Below are 18181 nucleotides of genomic sequence, written 5' to 3' on the forward strand. Positions count from 1 at the left end.
GACCCTTGTCTGTGATCTGCCAAAGGGGGCATTCTGACATAATAACTCTGCACTGGTCACCCAGGGGACAGGCCATTGTCTGTGATCTAAGGGGTATTGTGACATGAAAACTCTGCACTGTTCACTCAGGTGACAGGCCCTTGTCTGTGATCTGCCTAAGGGAGCATTGTGACATCATAACTATGCACTGGACACCCAGGTGACAGACCTTTTTCTGTGATCTCCCTAACGGGTCATTGTGACTTTATAACTCTGCACTGGTCACCTCGGTGACAGAACTTTATCTGTGATCTGCCTAAGGGGGCATTGTGACATCATAAATCTTCACTGGTAACCCAGGTGACAGACCCTTGTCTGTGACCTGCCTAAGGGGGCACTGTGACATGGTAACTCTGCACTGGGCAGCCAGGTGGCAGGCCCTTGCCTTTGATCTGCCTAAGGGGGCATTGTGACATCATATCTCTGCACTGGGCCCACAGGTGACAGGCCCTTATCTGTGATCTGCCTAAGGGGGCATTGTCACATCATAAATATGCACTGGTCACCCAGGTGACAGTCCCTTGTCTGTGATCTGCCTAAGGGGACATTGCAACGTCATTTCTCTGCACTGGTCACCCTGGTGACAAACCTGTCTCTGTGATCTGTTAAAGGGGTCATCGTTACTTCATAACTCTGTGCTGGTCACCCAGGTGACAGAACCTCATCTGTGATCTGCCTAAAGGGGCATTGTGACATCATAAATCTGCACTGGTCACCAAGGTGAGAGACCCTTGTCCCTGATCTGCCTAGGGCGGCATTGTGGCATCCTAACTCTGCACTGGGCACCCTGGTGACAGGCCATTGTCTTTGATCTGTCTAAGGGGGCATTGTGACATCATAACTCTGCACTGGCCCCCCAGGTGACAGGCCCTTGTCTGTGATCTGCCTAAGGGGGTTTTGTGACTTCATAACTCTGCACTGGGCACCCAGGTGACAGACCCTTGTCTGTGATCTGCTTAAAGGGGACTTGTGACATCATAACTCTGCACTGGGCGCCATGGTGACAGGCCATTGTCTTTGATCTGTCTAAGGGGGCATTGTGACATCATAACTCTGCACTGGCCTCCCAGGTGACAGGCCCTTGTCTGTGATCTGCCTAAGGGGGTTTTGTGACTTCATAACTCTGCACTGGGCACCCAGGTGACAGACCCTTGTCTGTGATCTGCTTAAAGGGGACTTGTGACATCATAACTCTGCACTGGGCGCCATGGTGACAGGCCCTTGTCTGTGATCTTCCTAAGGGGGCATTGTGACATCATAACTCTGCACTGGTCACCCAGGTGAAAGACCATTGTCTGTGACCTGCCTAAGGCGGCATTGTGACATCATAACTCTGCACTGGTCAGCCAGGTGATAGGCCACTGTCTGTCGTCCCCCTAACGGGGCATTGTGACATCATAACTCTGCACTGATCACCCTGGTGACAGGCCCTTGTCTGTGATCTGCCTAAGGTAGCATTGTGACATCATATATCTGCATTGGTAACCCAACTGACATACCCTTGTCTGTGTTCTGCCTAAGGGGGTATTGTGACATCATAACCCTGAACTGTTCACCCTGGTGACAGACCCTTGACAGTGGTCTGCCTTAGGGGAATTGTGACATCATAAATCTGCACTGGCCACCCAGGTGACAGTCCCTTGTCTGAGATCTCCCAAAAGGGTCATTGTGACATCATAACTCTGCACTGGTCACCCAGGGTACAGGGCCTTTTCTGTGATCTGCCTGCGGGGGCATTGTGACATCATAATTCTGCACTGGTCACCCAGGTGACGGCCCTTATCTGTGATCTGCCTAAGGTGGCATTGTGACATGATAAATCTGCATTGGTAACCCAGGAGATATACCCTTGTCTGTGATCTGCGTAAGGGGGTATTGTGACATCATAACCCTGAACTGTTCACCCTGGTGACAGACCCTTCACAGTGGTCTGCCTTAGGGGCATTGTGACATCATAAATCTGCACTGGCCACCCATGTGACAGTCCCTTGTCTGAGATCTGCCAAAAGGGTCATTGTGACATCATAACTCTTCTCTGGTCACCCAGGGTACAGGCCCTTTTCTGTGATCTCCCTACGGGTGCATTGTGACATCATAATTCTGCACTTGTCACCCAGGTGACGGCCCTTATCTGTGATCTGCCTAAGGCGGCATTGTGAAATCATAAATCTGCATTGGTAACCCAGGAGATATACCCTTGTCTTTGATCTGCCTAAGGGGGTATTGTGACATCATAACTCTGAACTGTTCACCTTGGTGACGGACCCTTGTCTGTGGTCTGCCTTAGAGGCATTGTGACATCATTACACTGCACTGGTCACCCAGGGGAGAGTCCATTGTCTGTGGTCTAAGGGGGCAATGTAACATGATAACTCTGCTCTGGTCACCCAGGTGACAGGCCCTTGTCTGTGATCTGCCTAAGGGGGCATTTTGACATCATAACTCTACACTGGTCACCCAGGTGTTAGGAACTTGTCTGTGATCTGCCTAAGGGGGCATTGTGACATCATAACTCTGCACTGGTCACCCCGGTGACAAAACCTTGCCTGTGATCTGCCTAAGGGGACATTGTGACATCATAACCCTGCACTGGTCACCAAGGTGAGAGACCATTGTCTCTGATCCGCCTAAGGGGGCATTGTGACAACATAACTATGCACCAGTCACCCAGGTGACAGAGCCTTGTCTGTGATCTGCCAAAGCGGGCGTAGTGACATCGTAACTCTGCACTGGTCACCGTGGTGACAGACCCTTGTCTGTGATCTGCCTAAGTGGGCATTGTGACATCATAACTCTGTACTGGGGAACCTGACGACAGGCCCTTGTCTGTGGTCTGTCTAAGGGCGAATTGTGACATCACATCTCTGCACTGGGCACCCAGGTGGCAGGCCCTTGTCTGTGATCTGCCTACGTGGGCATTGTGACATCATAACTCTGCCCTGGGCACCCAGGAGACAGACCCTTGTCTGTGATCTGCCTAAGTGGGTATTGTGACATCATAACACTGCACAAGTCACCAAGGTGAGAGAACATTTTCTGTGATCTGCCTAAGGGTGCATTGTAACATCATAACTCTTCACTGGGCACCCAGGTGACAGACCCTTGACTGTGATCTGCCTAAGGGGGCAATGTGACATCATAAGTCTGCACTGGTCAACCAGGTGAGAGACCGTTGTCTGTGATCTTCCTATGGGGCATTGTGACATCATAACACTGCCCTGGTCACCCATGTGACAGACCCTTGTATTTGATCTGCCTAAGGGGCGTTGTGACATCATAACTCTGCACTGGGCACCCAGGTGACTGACCCTTGTCTTTCATCTGCCAAATGGACATTGTGACGTTATATCCCTGCACTGGGGACCCAGGTGACAGGCGCTTGTCTTTGATCTGCCTAAGGGGGCATTTTGACACCATAACTCGGAACTTGACACCCATGTGACAGACCCTTGTCTGTGATCTCCCTAAGGGGGCATTGTGACATCATAAATCTTCACTGGTAACCCAGGTGACAGACCCTTGTCTTTGATCTCCCTAAGGCAGCATTGTGACATCATAAATCTGAACTGGTCACACAGGTGACAGGCCCTTGTCTGTGATCTTCCTAAGGGGACATTGTGACATCATAACTCTGCACTGGTCACCCAAGTGACAGTCCCTTGTCTGTGATCTGCCTAAGGGGGCACTGTGACATCATAACTCTACACTCGTCACCCAGGTGACAGGCTCTTGTCTGTGATCTGCCTAAGGGGGCATTGAGACATCATAACTCTGCACTGGTCCCCCAAATGACTGTACCTTGTCTCTGATCTGCCTAAGGTGGCATTGTGACATCGTAACTCTGCACTGGGCACCCAGGTGACAGGCCCTTGTCAGTGAACTGCTTAAGGGGGCATTGTGACATCATAACTCTGCAATGTTCACCCAGGTGACAGGCCCTTGTCTGTGGTCTGCTGAAGGGGGCATTGTGACATCATAACTCTGCACCGGTCAACCAGCTGACAGTCCCTTGTCTGTGATCTGCCTAAGGGGGCACTGTGACATCATAACTCTGCACTGGTCACCGTGGTGAGAGACCCTTGTCTCTGATCCGCCTAAGGGGGCATTGTGACACCTTAAGTATGCACTGGACACCCAGGTGACAGACCCTTGTGTGTGATCTCACTAAGGGGGCATTGTAACACCATAAATCTTCACAGTTACCCAGGTGACAAACCCTTGTCTGTGATCTGTCTATGGGGGCATTGTGACATCATAACTCTGCACTGGTCACCCTTGTGACAGACCCTTGTCTGTGATCTACCTAAGGGGACATTGTGACATCATAACTCTTCACTGGATACCCGGGTGAAAGACCCTTGTCTGTGATCTGCCTAAGGGGGCATTGTGACATCATAACTCCGCACTGGTCACCCAGGTGACAGGCCCTTGTCTGAGATCTGCCTAAGGCGGCATTGTGACATCATAACTCTCCACTGGTCACCCAGCTGACAGGTCCTTGTCTGTGATCTGCCTAAGGGGGCATTGTGACATCATAACTCTGCACTGGGCACCCAGGGGACTTTCCCTTGTCTGTGATCTGCCTAAGGGGGCATTGTTACATCATAACTTTTCAGTGGTCATCCAGGTGACAGGCCCTTGACTGTGATCTGCTTAAGGGGGCATTGTGACATCGCAACTCTGCACTGGGCACCCAGATGACAGCCCCTTGACTTTGTTCTGCCTAAGGGGGCATTGTGACCTCATAACTCTGCACTGTGCACCCAGGTGACAGGCTGCTGTCTCTGATCTGCATAAGGGGGCATTGTGATATCATAACTCTGCACTGGTCACCCTGGTGACAGACCCTTCTCTGTGATCGGCCTAAAGGAACATTGTGACATCATAACTCTGCACTGGTGACCCAGGTGAAAGAACCTTTTCTGTAATCTGCCTAAGGTGGCATAGTGACATCATAACTCTGCACTGGTCACCCAGGGGAGAGGCCCTTGTCTGTTATCTAATGGGTATTTTGACAGGATAATTCTGCACTGCTCACCCAGTTGACAGGGCCTTGTCTGTGATCTGCCTTAGGCGGCATTGTGACATCATAACTATGCACTGGTCACCCAGGTGACAGACCTTTTTCTGTGATCTCCTTAAGGGGTCATTGTGACATCATAACTCTGCACTGGTCACCCCGGTGACAGAACTTTATCTGTGATCTGCTAAGGGGGCATTGTGACATCACAACTCTGCACTGGTCACCAATATGAGAGACACTTGTCTCTGATCAGCCTAAGGGGCATTGTGACAACATAACTATGAACTAGTTACCCAGGCGACAGACCGTTGTCTGCGATCTGCCTAAGGTGGCATTGTGACATCATAACTGCACTGGTCACCGTGGTGAGAGACCATTGTCTCTGATCCGCCTAAGGGGGCATTGTGGCACCATAAGTATGCACTGGACACCCAGGTGACAGACCGTTGTCTGTGATCTCCCAAAGGGGGCATTGTAACCTCATAAATCTTCACTGGAATCCCATGGGACAGACCCTTGTCTTTTATCTGCCTTAGGGGGAATTGTGACATCATAACTCTGCACAGGTCACCCTGGTGAAAGAACATTGTCTGTGATCTACCTAAGGGGACATTGTGACATCATAACTCTGCACTGGTCACCCAGGTGGAAGACCCTTGTCTGTGATCTGCCAAAGGGGGCATTCTGACATAATAACTCTGCACTGGTCACCCAGGGGACAGGCCATTGTCTGTGATCTAAGGGGTATTGTGACATGAAAACTCTGCACTGTTCACTCAGGTGACAGGCCCTTGTCTGTGATCTGCCTAAGGGAGCATTGTGACATCATAACTATGCACTGGTCACCCAGGTGACAGACCTTTTTCTGTGATCTCCCTAACGGGTCATTGTGACTTTATAACTCTGCACTGGTCACCTCGGTGACAGAACTTTATCTGTGATCTGCCTAAGGGGGCATTGTGACATCATAAATCTTCACTGGTAACCCAGGTGACAGACCCTTGTCTGTGACCTGCCTAAGGGGGCACTGTGACATGGTAACTCTGCACTGGGCAGCCAGGTGGCAGGCCCTTGCCTTTGATCTGCCTAAGGGGGCATTGTGACATCATATCTCTGCACTGGGCCCACAGGTGACAGGCCCTTATCTGTGATCTGCCTAAGGGGGCATTGTCACATCATAAATATGCACTGGTCACCCAGGTGACAGTCCCTTGTCTGTGATCTGCCTAAGGGGACATTGCAACGTCATTTCTCTGCACTGGTCACCCTGGTGACAAACCTGTCTCTGTGATCTGTTAAAGGGGTCATCGTTATTTCATAACTCTGTGCTGGTCACCCAGGTGACAGAACCTCATCTGTGATCTGCCTAAAGGGGCATTGTGACATCATAAATCTGCACTGGTCACCAAGGTGAGAGACCCTTGTCCCTGATCTGCCTAGGGCGGCATTGTGGCATCCTAACTCTGCACTGGGCACCCAGGTGACAGGCCATTGTCTTTGATCTGTCTAAGGGGGCATTGTGACATCATAACTCTGCACTGGCCTCCCAGGTGACAGGCCCTTGTCTGTGATCTGCCTAAGGGGGTTTTGTGACTTCATAACTCTGCACTGGGCACCCAGGTGACAGACCCTTGTCTGTGATCTGCTTAAAGGGGACTTGTGACATCATAACTCTGCACTGGGCGCCATGGTGACAGGCCCTTGTCTGTGATCTTCCTAAGGCGGCATTGTGACATCATAACTCTGCACTGGTCACCCAGGTGAAAGACCATTGTCTGTGACCTGCCTAAGGCGGCATTGTGACATCATAACTCTGCACTGGTCAGCCAGGTGATAGGCCACTGTCTGTCGTCCCCCTAACGGGGCATTGTGACATCATAACTCTGCACTGATCACCCTGGTGACAGGCCCTTGTCTGTGATCTGCCTAAGGTAGCATTGTGACATCATATATCTGCATTGGTAACCCAACTGACATACCCTTGTCTGTGTTCTGCCTAAGGGGGTATTGTGACATCATAACCCTGAACTGTTCACCCTGGTGACAGACCCTTGACAGTGGTCTGCCTTAGGGGAATTGTGACATCATAAATCTGCACTGGCCACCCAGGTGACAGTCCCTTGTCTGAGATCTCCCAAAAGGGTCATTGTGACATCATAACTCTGCACTGGTCACCCAGGGTACAGGGCCTTTTCTGTGATCTGCCTGCGGGGGCATTGTGACATCATAATTCTGCACTGGTCACCCAGGTGACGGCCCTTATCTGTGATCTGCCTAAGGTGGCATTGTGACATGATAAATCTGCATTGGTAACCCAGGAGATATACCCTTGTCTGTGATCTGCGTAAGGGGGTATTGTGACATCATAACCCTGAACTGTTCACCCTGGTGACAGACCCTTCACAGTGGTCTGCCTTAGGGGCATTGTGACATCATAAATCTGCACTGGCCACCCATGTGACAGTCCCTTGTCTGAGATCTGCCAAAAGGGTCATTGTGACATCATAACTCTTCTCTGGTCACCCAGGGTACAGGCCCTTTTCTGTGATCTCCCTACGGGTGCATTGTGACATCATAATTCTGCACTTGTCACCCAGGTGACGGCCCTTATCTGTGATCTGCCTAAGGCGGCATTGTGAAATCATAAATCTGCATTGGTAACCCAGGAGATATACCCTTGTCTTTGATCTGCCTAAGGGGGTATTGTGACATCATAACTCTGAACTGTTCACCTTGGTGACGGACCCTTGTCTGTGGTCTGCCTTAGAGGCATTGTGACATCATTACACTGCACTGGTCACCCAGGGGAGAGTCCATTGTCTGTGGTCTAAGGGGGCAATGTAACATGATAACTCTGCTCTGGTCACCCAGGTGACAGGCCCTTGTCTGTGATCTGCCTAAGGGGGCATTTTGACATCATAACTCTACACTGGTCACCCAGGTGTTAGGAACTTGTCTGTGATCTGCCTAAGGGGGCATTGTGACATCATAACTCTGCACTGGTCACCCCGGTGACAAAACCTTGCCTGTGATCTGCCTAAGGGGACATTGTGACATCATAACCCTGCACTGGTCACCAAGGTGAGAGACCATTGTCTCTGATCCGCCTAAGGGGGCATTGTGACAACATAACTATGCACCAGTCACCCAGGTGACAGAGCCTTGTCTGTGATCTGCCAAAGCGGGCGTAGTGACATCGTAACTCTGCACTGGTCACCGTGGTGACAGACCCTTGTCTGTGATCTGCCTAAGTGGGCATTGTGACATCATAACTCTGTACTGGGGAACCTGACGACAGGCCCTTGTCTGTGGTCTGTCTAAGGGCGAATTGTGACATCACATCTCTGCACTGGGCACCCAGGTGGCAGGCCCTTGTCTGTGATCTGCCTACGTGGGCATTGTGACATCATAACTCTGCCCTGGGCACCCAGGAGACAGACCCTTGTCTGTGATCTGCCTAAGTGGGTATTGTGACATCATAACACTGCACAAGTCACCAAGGTGAGAGAACATTTTCTGTGATCTGCCTAAGGGTGCATTGTAACATCATAACTCTTCACTGGGCACCCAGGTGACAGACCCTTGACTGTGATCTGCCTAAGGGGGCAATGTGACATCATAAGTCTGCACTGGTCAACCAGGTGAGAGACCGTTGTCTGTGATCTTCCTATGGGGCATTGTGACATCATAACACTGCCCTGGTCACCCATGTGACAGACCCTTGTATTTGATCTGCCTAAGGGGCGTTGTGACATCATAACTCTGCACTGGGCACCCAGGTGACTGACCCTTGTCTTTCATCTGCCAAATGGACATTGTGACGTTATATCCCTGCACTGGGGACCCAGGTGACAGGCGCTTGTCTTTGATCTGCCTAAGGGGGCATTTTGACACCATAACTCGGAACTTGACACCCATGTGACAGACCCTTGTCTGTGATCTCCCTAAGGGGGCATTGTGACATCATAAATCTTCACTGGTAACCCAGGTGACAGACCCTTGTCTTTGATCTCCCTAAGGCAGCATTGTGACATCATAAATCTGAACTGGTCACAAAGGTGACAGGCCCTTGTCTGTGATCTTCCTAAGGGGACATTGTGACATCATAACTCTGCACTGGTCACCCAAGTGACAGTCCCTTGTCTGTGATCTGCCTAAGGGGGCACTGTGACATCATAACTCTGCACTCGTCACCCAGGTGACAGGCTCTTGTCTGTGATCTGCCTAAGGGGGCATTGAGACATCATAACTCTGCACTGGTCCCCCAAATGACTGTACCTTGTCTCTGATCTGCCTAAGGTGGCATTGTGACATCGTAACTCTGCACTGGGCACCCAGGTGACAGGCCCTTGTCAGTGAACTGCTTAAGGGGGCATTGTGACATCATAACTCTGCAATGTTCACCCAGGTGACAGGCCATTGTCTGTGGTCTGCCGAAGGGGGCATTGTGACATCATAACTCTGCACCGGTCAACCAGCTGACAGTCCCTTGTCTGTGATCTGCCTAAGGGGGCACTGTGACATCATAACTCTGCACTGGTCACCGTGGTGAGAGACCCTTGTCTCTGATCCGCCTAAGGGGGCATTGTGACACCTTAAGTATGCACTGGACACCCAGGTGACAGACCCTTGTGTGTGATCTCACTAAGGGGGCATTGTAACACCATAAATCTTCACAGTTACCCAGGTGACAAACCCTTGTCTGTGATCTGTCTATGGGGGCATTGTGACATCATAACTCTGCACTGGTCACCCTTGTGACAGACCCTTGTCTGTGATCTACCTAAGGGGACATTGTGACATCATAACTCTTCACTGGATACCCGGGTGAAAGACCCTTGTCTGTGATCTGCCTAAGGGGGCATTGTGACATCATAACTCCGCACTGGTCACCCAGGTGACAGGCCCTTGTCTGAGATCTGCCTAAGGCGGCATTGTGACATCATAACTCTCCACTGGTCACCCAGCTGACAGGTCCTTGTCTGTGATCTGCCTAAGGGGGCATTGTGACATCGTAACTCTGCACTGGGCACCCAGGGGACTTTCCCTTGTCTGTGATCTGCCTAAGGGGGCATTGTTACATCATAACTTTTCAGTGGTCATCCAGGTGACAGGCCCTTGACTGTGATCTGCTTAAGGGGGCATTGTGACATCGCAACTCTGCACTGGGCACCCAGATGACAGCCCCTTGACTTTGTTCTGCCTAAGGGGGCATTGTGACCTCATACCTCTGCACTGTGCACCCAGGTGACAGGCTGCTGTCTCTGATCTGCATAAGGGGGCATTGTGATATCATAACTCTGCACTGGTCACCCTGGTGACAGACCCTTCTCTGTGATAGGCCTAAAGGAACATTGTGACATCATAACTCTGCACTGGTGACCCAGGTGAAAGAACCTTTTCTGTAATCTGCCTAAGGTGGCATAGTGACATCATAACTCTGCACTGGTCACCCAGGGGAGAGGCCCTTGTCTGTTATCTAATGGGTATTGTGACAGGATAACTGTGCACTGCTCACCCAGTTGACAGGGCCTTGTCTGTGATCTGCCTTAGGCGGCATTGTGACATCATAACTATGCACTGGTCACCCAGGTGACAGACCTTTTTCTGTGATCTCCTTAAGGGGTCATTGTGACATCATAACTCTGCACTGGTCACCCCGGTGACAGAACTTTATCTGTGATCTGCTAAGGGGGCATTGTGACATCACAGCTCTGCACTGGTCACCAATATGAGAGACACTTGTCTCTGATCAGCCTAAGGGGCATTGTGACAACATAACTATGAACTAGTTACCCAGGCGACAGACCGTTGTCTGCGATCTGCCTAAGGTGGCATTGTGACATCATAACTGCACTGGTCACCGTGGTGAGAGACCATTGTCTCTGATCCGCCTAAGGGGGCATTGTGGCACCATAAGTATGCACTGGACACCCAGGTGACAGACCGTTGTCTGTGATCTCCCAAAGGGGGCATTGTAACCTCATAAATCTTCACTGGAATCCCATGGGACAGACCCTTGTCTTTTATCTGCCTTAGGGGGAATTGTGACATCATAACTCTGCACAGGTCACCCTGGTGAAAGAACATTGTCTGTGATCTACCTAAGGGGACATTGTGACATCATAACTCTGCACTGGTCACCCAGGTGGAAGACCCTTGTCTGTGATCTGCCAAAGGGGGCATTCTGACATAATAACTCTGCACTGGTCACCCAGGGGACAGGCCATTGTCTGTGATCTAAGGGGTATTGTGACATGAAAACTCTGCACTGTTCACTCAGGTGACAGGCCCTTGTCTGTGATCTGCCTAAGGGAGCATTGTGACATCATAACTATGCACTGGTCACCCAGGTGACAGACCTTTTTCTGTGATCTCCCTAACGGGTCATTGTGACTTTATAACTCTGCACTGGTCACCTCGGTGACAGAACTTTATCTGTGATCTGCCTAAGGGGGCATTGTGACATCATAAATCTTCACTGGTAACCCAGGTGACAGACCCTTGTCTGTGACCTGCCTAAGGGGGCATTGTGACATGGTAACTCTGCACTGGGCAGCCAGGTGGCAGGCCCTTGCCTTTGATCTGCCTAAGGGGGCATTGTGACATCATATCTCTGCACTGGGCCCACAGGTGACAGGCCCTTATCTGTGATCTGCCTAAGGGGGCATTGTCACATCATAAATATGCACTGGTCACCCAGGTGACAGTCCCTTGTCTGTGATCTGCCTAAGGGGACATTGCAACGTCATTTCTCTGCACTGGTCACCCTGGTGACAAACCTGTCTCTGTGATCTGTTAAAGGGGTCATCGTTACTTCATAACTCTGTGCTGGTCACCCAGGTGACAGAACCTCATCTGTGATCTGCCTAAAGGGGCATTGTGACATCATAAATCTGCACTGGTCACCAAGGTGAGAGACCCTTGTCCCTGATCTGCCTAGGGCGGCATTGTGGCATCCTAACTCTGCACTGGGCACCCAGGTGACAGGCCATTGTCTTTGATCTGTCTAAGGGGGCATTGTGACATCATAACTCTGCACTGGCCTCCCAGGTGACAGGCCCTTGTCTGTGATCTGCCTAAGGGGGTTTTGTGACTTCATAACTCTGCACTGGGCACCCAGGTGACAGACCCTTGTCTGTGATCTGCTTAAAGGGGACTTGTGACATCATAACTCTGCACTGGGCGCCATGGTGACAGGCCCTTGTCTGTGATCTTCCTAAGGCGGCATTGTGACATCATAACTCTGCACTGGTCAGCCGGGTGATAGGCCACTGTCTGTCGTCCCCCTAACGGGGCATTGTGACATCATAACTCTGCACTGATCACCCTGGTGACAGGCCCTTGTCTGTGATCTGCCTAAGGTAGCATTGTGACATCATATATCTGCATTGGTAACCCAACTGACATACCCTTGTCTGTGATCTGCCTAAGGGGGTATTGTGACATCATAACCCTGAACTGTTCACCCTGGTGACAGACCCTTGACAGTGGTCTGCCTTAGGGGAATTGTGACATCATAAATCTGCACTGGCCACCCAGGTGACAGTCCCTTGTCTGAGATCTCCCAAAAGGGTCATTGTGACATCATAACTCTGCACTGGTCACCCAGGGTACAGGGCCTTTTCTGTGATCTGCCTGCGGGGGCATTGTGACATCATAATTCTGCACTGGTCACCCAGGTGATGGCCCTTATCTGTGATCTGCCTAAGGTGGCATTGTGACATGATAAATCTGCATTGGTAACCCAGGAGATATACCCTTGTCTGTGATCTGCGTAAGGGGGTATTGTGACATCATAACCCTGAACTGTTCACCCTGGTGACAGACCCTTCACAGTGGTCTGCCTTAGGGGCATTGTGACATCATAAATCTGCACTGGCCACCCATGTGACAGTCCCTTGTCTGAGATCTGCCAAAAGGGTCATTGTGACATCATAACTCTGCTCTGGTCACCCAGGGTACAGGCCCTTTTCTGTGATCTCCCTACGGGTGCATTGTGACATCATAATTCTGCACTTGTCACCCAGGTGACGGCCCTTATCTGTGATCTGCCTAAGGCGGCATTGTGAAATCATAAATCTGCATTGGTAACCCAGGAGATATACCCTTGTCTTTGATCTGCCTAAGGGGATATTGTGACATCATAACTCTGAACTGTTCACCTTGGTGACGGACCCTTGTCTGTGGTCTGCCTTAGAGGCATTGTGACATCATTACACTGCACTGGTCACCCAGGGGAGAGTCCATTGTCTGTGATCTAAGGGGGCAATGTAACATGATATCTCTGCTCTGGTCACCCAGGTGACAGGCCCTTGTCTGTGATCTGCCTAAGGGGGCATTTTGACATCATAACTCTACACTGGTCACCCAGGTGTTAGGAACTTGTCTGTGATCTGCCTAAGGGGGCATTGTGACATCATAACTCTGCACTGGTCACCCCGGTGACAAAACCTTGCCTGTGATCTGCCTAAGGGGACATTGTGACATCATAACCCTGCACTGGTCACCAAGGTGAGAGACCATTGTCTCTGATCCGCCTAAGGGGGCATTGTGACAACATAACTATGCACCAGTCACCCAGGTGACAGAGCCTTGTCTGTGATCTGCCAAAGCGGGCGTAGTGACATCGTAACTCTGCACTGGTCACCGTGGTGACAGACCCTTGTCTGTGATCTGCCTAAGTGGGCATTGTGACATCATAACTCTGTACTGGGGAACCTGACGACAGGCCCTTGTCTGTGGTCTGTCTAAGGGCGAATTGTGACATCACATCTCTGCACTGGGCACCCAGGTGGCAGGCCCTTGTCTGTTATCTGCCTAAGTGGGCATTGTGACATCATAACTCTGCCCTGGGCACCCAGGAGACAGACCCTTGTCTGTGATCTGCCTAAGTGGGTATTGTGACATCATAACACTGCACAAGTCACCAAGGTGAGAGAACATTTTCTGTGATCTGCCTAAGGGTGCATTGTAACATCATAACTCTTCACTGGGCACCCAGGTGACAGACCCTTGACTGTGATCTGCCTAAGGGGGCAATGTGACATCATAAGTCTGCACTGGTCAACCAGGTGAGAGACCGTTGTCTGTGATCTTCCTATGGGGCATTGTGACATCATAACACTGCCCTGGTCACCCATGTGACAGACCCTTGTATTTGATCTGCCTAAGGGGCGTTGTGACATCATAACTCTGCACTGGGCACCCAGGTGACTGACCCTTGTCTTTCATCTGCCAAATGGACATTGTGACGTTATATCCCTGCACTGGGGACGCAGGTGACAGGCGCTTGTCTTTGATCTGCCTAAGGGGGCATTTTGACACCATAACTCGGAACTTGACACCCATGTGACAGACCCTTGTCTGTGATCTCCCTAAGGGGGCATTGTGACATCATAAATCTTCACTGGTAACCCAGGTGACAGACCCTTGTCTTTGATCTCCCTAAGGCAGCATTGTGACATCATAAATCTGAACTGGTCACACAGGTGACAGGCCCTTGTCTGTGATCTTCCTAAGGGGACATTGTGACATCATAACTCTGCACTGGTCACCCAAGTGACAGTCCCTTGTCTGTGATCTGCCTAAGGGGGCACTGTGACATCATAACTCTGCACTCGTCACCCAGGTGACAGGCTCTTGTCTGTGATCTGCCTAAGGGGGCATTGAGACATCATAACTCTGCACTGGTCCCCCAAGTGACTGTACCTTGTCTCTGATCTGCCTAAGGTGGCATTGTGACATCGTAACTCTGCACTGGGCACCCAGGTGACAGGCCCTTGTCAGTGAACTGCTTAAGGGGGCATTGTGACATCATAACTCTGCAATGTTCACCCAGGTGACAGGCCCTTGTCTGTGGTCTGCCGAAGGGGGCATTGTGACATCATAACTCTGCACCGGTCAACCAGCTGACAGTCCCTTGTCTGTGATCTGCCTAAGGGGACACTGTGACATCATAACTCTGCACTGGTCACCGTGGTGAGAGACCCTTGTCTCTGATCCGCCTAAGGGGGCATTGTGACACCTTAAGTATGCACTGGACACCCAGGTGACAGACCCTTGTGTGTGATCTCACTAAGGGGGCATTGTAACACCATAAATCTTCACAGTTACCCAGGTGACAAACCCTTGTCTGTGATCTGTCTATGGGGGCATTGTGACATCATAACTCTGCACTGGTCACCCTTGTGACAGACCCTTGTCTGTGATCTACCTAAGGGGACATTGTGACATCATAACTCTTCACTGGATACCCGGGTGAAAGACCCTTGTCTGTGATCTGCCTAAGGGGGCATTGTGACATCATAACTCCGCACTGGTCACCCAGGTGACAGGCCCTTGTCTGAGATCTGCCTAAGGCGGCATTGTGACATCATAACTCTCCACTGGTCACCCAGCTGACAGGTCCTTGTCTGTGATCTGCCTAAGGGGGCATTGTGACATCATAACTCTGCACTGGGCACCCAGGGGACTTTCCCTTGTCTGTGATCTGCCTAAGGGGGCATTGTTACATCATAACTTTTCAGTGGTCATCCAGGTGATAGGCCCTTGACTGTGATCTGCTTAAGGGGGCATTGTGACATCGCAACTCTGCACTGGGCACCCAGATGACAGCCCCTTGACTTTGTTCTGCCTAAGGGGGCATTGTGACCTCATAACTCTGCACTGTGCACCCAGGTGACAGGCTGCTGTCTCTGATCTGCATAAGGGGGCATTGTGATATCATAACTCTGCACTGGTCACCCTGGTGACAGACCCTTCTCTGTGATCGGCCTAAAGGAACATTGTGACATCATAACTCTGCACTGGTGACCCAGGTGAAAGAACCTTTTCTGTAATCTGCCTAAGGTGGCATAGTGACATCATAACTCTGCACTGGTCACCCAGGGGAGAGGCCCTTGTCTGTTATCTAATGGGTATTTTGACAGGATAATTCTGCACTGCTCACCCAGTTGACAGGGCCTTGTCTGTGATCTGCCTTAGGCGGCATTGTGACATCATAACTATGCACTGGTCACCCAGGTGACAGACCTTTTTCTGTGATCTCCTTAAGGGGTCATTGTGACATCATAACTCTGCACTGGTCACCCCGGTGACAGAACTTTATCTGTGATCTGCTAAGGGGGCATTGTGACATCACAACTCTGCACTGGTCACCAATATGAGAGACACTTGTCTCTGATCAGCCTAAGGGGCATTGTGACAACATAACTATGAACTAGTTACCCAGGCGACAGACCGTTGTCTGCGATCTGCCTAAGGTGGCATTGTGACATCATAACTGCACTGGTCACCGTGGTGAGAGACCATTGTCTCTGATCCGCCTAAGGGGGCATTGTGGCACCATAAGTATGCACTGGACACCCAGGTGACAGACCGTTGTCTGTGATCTCCCAAAGGGGGCATTGTAACCTCATAAATCTTCACTGGAATCCCATGGGACAGACCCTTGTCTTTTATCTGCCTTAGGGGGAATTGTGACATCATAACTCTGCACAGGTCACCCTGGTGAAAGAACATTGTCTGTGATCTACCTAAGGGGACATTGTGACATCATAACTCTGCACTGGTCACCCAGGTGGAAGACCCTTGTCTGTGATCTGCCAAAGGGGGCATTCTGACATAATAACTCTGCACTGGTCACCCAGGGGACAGGCCATTGTCTGTGATCTAAGGGGTATTGTGACATGAAAACTCTGCACTGTTCACTCAGGTGACAGGCCCTTGTCTGTGATCTGCCTAAGGGAGCATTGTGACATCATAACTATGCACTGGACACCCAGGTGACAGACCTTTTTCTGTGATCTCCCTAACGGGTCATTGTGACTTTATAACTCTGCACTGGTCACCTCGGTGACAGAACTTTATCTGTGATCTGCCTAAGGGGGCATTGTGACATCATAAATCTTCACTGGTAACCCAGGTGACAGACCCTTGTCTGTGACCTGCCTAAGGGGGCACTGTGACATGGTAACTCTGCACTGGGCAGCCAGGTGGCAGGCCCTTGCCTTTGATCTGCCTAAGGGGGCATTGTGACATCATATCTCTGCACTGGGCCCACAGGTGACAGGCCCTTATCTGTGATCTGCCTAAGGGGGCATTGTCACATCATAAATATGCACTGGTCACCCAGGTGACAGTCCCTTGTCTGTGATCTGCCTAAGGGGACATTGCAACGTCATTTCTCTGCACTGGTCACCCTGGTGACAAACCTGTCTCTGTGATCTGTTAAAGGGGTCATCGTTACTTCATAACTCTGTGCTGGTCACCCAGGTGACAGAACCTCATCTGTGATCTGCCTAAAGGGGCATTGTGACATCATAAATCTGCACTGGTCACCAAGGTGAGAGACCCTTGTCCCTGATCTGCCTAGGGCGGCATTGTGGCATCCTAACTCTGCACTGGGCACCCTGGTGACAGGCCATTGTCTTTGATCTGTCTAAGGGGGCATTGTGACATCATAACTCTGCACTGGCCCCCCAGGTGACAGGCCCTTGTCTGTGATCTGCCTAAGGGGGTTTTGTGACTTCATAACTCTGCACTGGGCACCCAGGTGACAGACCCTTGTCTGTGATCTGCTTAAAGGGGACTTGTGACATCATAACTCTGCACTGGGCGCCATGGTGACAGGCCCTTGTCTGTGATCTTCCTAAGGGGGCATTGTGACATCATAACTCTGCACTGGTCACCCAGGTGAAAGACCATTGTCTGTGACCTGCCTAAGGCGGCATTGTGACATCATAACTCTGCACTGGTCAGCCAGGTGATAGGCCACTGTCTGTCGTCCCCCTAACGGGGCATTGTGACATCATAACTCTGCACTGATCACCCTGGTGACAGGCCCTTGTCTGTGATCTGCCTAAGGTAGCATTGTGACATCATATATCTGCATTGGTAACCCAACTGACATACCCTTGTCTGTGTTCTGCCTAAGGGGGTATTGTGACATCATAACCCTGAACTGTTCACCCTGGTGACAGACCCTTGACAGTGGTCCGCCTTAGGGGAATTGTGACATCATAAATCTGCACTGGCCACCCAGGTGACAGTCCCTTGTCTGAGATCTCCCAAAAGGGTCATTGTGACATCATAACTCTGCACTGGTCACCCAGGGTA

The sequence above is a fragment of the Gorilla gorilla genome, chromosome 16 (genome assembly GCF_029281585.2).
Source record: "Gorilla gorilla gorilla isolate KB3781 chromosome 16, NHGRI_mGorGor1-v2.1_pri, whole genome shotgun sequence".
Taxonomy (NCBI): Eukaryota; Metazoa; Chordata; class Mammalia; order Primates; family Hominidae; genus Gorilla; species Gorilla gorilla.